General features: G+C 45.1%; 1 protein-coding gene across 5 annotated transcripts in view; it reads left to right on the forward strand.

Annotated features, from left to right (window-relative positions):
- plxna4 (plexin A4) overlaps window positions 1-2,500 on the forward strand; it is a 226,540-nt gene that overhangs the window by 47,030 nt on the left and 177,010 nt on the right. The window lies entirely within an intron of this gene.

A 2,500-nucleotide genomic window follows, 5' to 3' on the forward strand; every position in this document is an offset into this window, starting at 1 on the left:
CAGACCCCTTTACACTAAGACCCCTGTCCAGACAGACCCATGTACAGTGATGCCCCAGTACAGACAGACTCCAGTACAGACAGACCCCTGTACAGACAGACCCATGTACAGTGATGCCCCAGTACAGACAGACTCCAGTACAGACAGACCCCTGTCCAGACAAACCCCTGTACAGACAAACCCCAGTGCAGCGAAGCCCCAGTACAGTCAGGCCCTTGTACAGACAGACCCCTTTACACTAAGACCCCTGTCCAGACAGACCCATGTACAGTGATGCCCCAGTACAGACAGACTCCAGTACAGACAGACTCCAGTACAGACAGACCCATGTACAGTGATGCCCCAGTACAGACAGAATCCAGTACAGACAGACCCCTTTACACTGAGACCCCTGTACAGACAGACCCATGTACAGTGATGCCCCAGTACAGACAGACTCCAGTACAGACAGACCCATGTACAGTGATGCCCCAGTACAGACAGACTCCAGTACAGACAGACCCCTGTCCAGACAGACCCATGTACAGTGATGCCCCAGTACAGACAGACTCCAGTACAGACAGACCCCTGTCCAGACAGACCCATGTACAGTGATGCCCCAGTACAGACAGACTCCAGTACAGACAGACCCCTGTCCAGACAGACCCATGTACAGTGATGCCCCAGTACGGACAGACCCCAGTACAGACAGACCCATGTACAGTGATGCCCCAGTACGGACAGACCCCAGTACAGACAGACTCCAGTCCTGAGAGGGTTTGTGTACCATTTGGTGGTCTGGATCAGTAAGTGATTGGTAACCATTTACAGAGGCAAAAACTCTCAAAGCTGAGGAATAACATACACTCAGACATTCAAATGCTCACACACACACACACACGCATGCACGCACACACACACACACACGCACACACACACACACACACAAACACGTACGCGCACACACAAACACGCACCCACGCATGCACGCACACACACACACACACACACACACACACACACACACACACACACACATTTTATTCAGAACTGCCGACTGGCTCCAGCTGCATGGGTGTGAGGTAGCTCCGTGAACTGTCATCATAAAAGATAGTCTCGGATGAAGGGATGAGAAAAGGAGAAGAGGATGCAGTAAAAGCAGGCGCGTCCTGCCATCCCGCCGTCCTGCTGTCCCGAGCCAATGCCGCCTCTCCAGTCCCATCAAGCAGTGCAGCCAGAAAGAACGAACAGACTTGGGTTTATTTCATGGGATGATGGCTTCAAAGGTGCACTCTATTTAGAGCTATTAACGGGGAGAGAATGAAATCCTGGTGGCCTGTGAGAGAGAGAGAGAGAGAGAGAAAGAGAGAGAGAGTGTGTCAGAGAGAGCGAGAGAGAGACAGAGAGGGGGAGAAAATCAGAAAGAAAGAGTCAGAGAAAGAGAGAGAGTCGGGGAGAAAGCGTGAGAGAGAGAGAATGAAGGCATGATGAAGACATCAATCTTGCAGTTAAAAATATGAATCATATTTTTAGTACAACTGCCCAAAAATGTAACCTAAGACAAGTAAGAACAAACCAAAAACAAACAAAAGATGATAAGTGGTTTGACACAGAATGTCAAAAAATTAGGAAACAACTGAGAAAGTTAGCAAATCAAAAACACAAAAACCCAAAAGCAGATTTACGCCTTCAGTATTGTGAAACACAGACTCTACAAATGTACACTCAGAATCAAAACACAATACACACAAGCACAACTGACACTAATTGAGGAGTCCATAAATACAAATAGTTTTTGGAAACACTGGAACATTCAAAACAATGACACATGGATAACACATTTTAAATCATTTCTACAATCAATTACCCAACAATACAAGACCTGAACAAAAGCATATAACTGAAAAATTAATTATATTAGAACTAGCAATAAAAGCCTTCCAGAATCACTGGGACTCGCCCATTACTGAGCAGGAACTTTAAATGACATTTTAAATGACATGATTAAACACACAAGTAAAAAATTCCAATTGGCTGTCCTCCAACTCTTCAACATGATACTTCCCTGACATCTGGAGTCAAGGTCTTCTAACACCTATTTTCAAAAATGGAGATAAATTTGACCCTAATAACTACCAAGGCATCTGTGTGAACAGTATTCTGGGGAAGGTATTCTGTAACATTATTAATTCAAGACTTCCTTATGAAACACAGTGTCTTGAGTAAAAGTCAGATTGGCTTCATACCAAATCACCGCACATCAGGTCATATTTACACCCTACATACAGGTTAACCAGAAAAAAAACAAAATCCATGTTTCATAGATTTCAAAAAAGCTTCTGACACAATCTGACAAACTGGTCTATTCTACAAATGACTGGCAAGCGATGTAGGGGGTAAAGCATACAACATTATCAAATCCATGTACACACACAATCGGTGCGGTGGAAAGATTGGCAAGAAAAGGGCTGTTCTTTTCTCAGGAGCATGGAGTGAGACAAGGCTGCTGCTTAAGCCCAAA

This window comes from Electrophorus electricus, chromosome 11 (assembly GCF_041902795.1).
Source record: "Electrophorus electricus isolate QZ-2024a chromosome 11, ASM4190279v1, whole genome shotgun sequence".
Taxonomy (NCBI): domain Eukaryota; kingdom Metazoa; phylum Chordata; class Actinopteri; order Gymnotiformes; family Gymnotidae; genus Electrophorus; species Electrophorus electricus.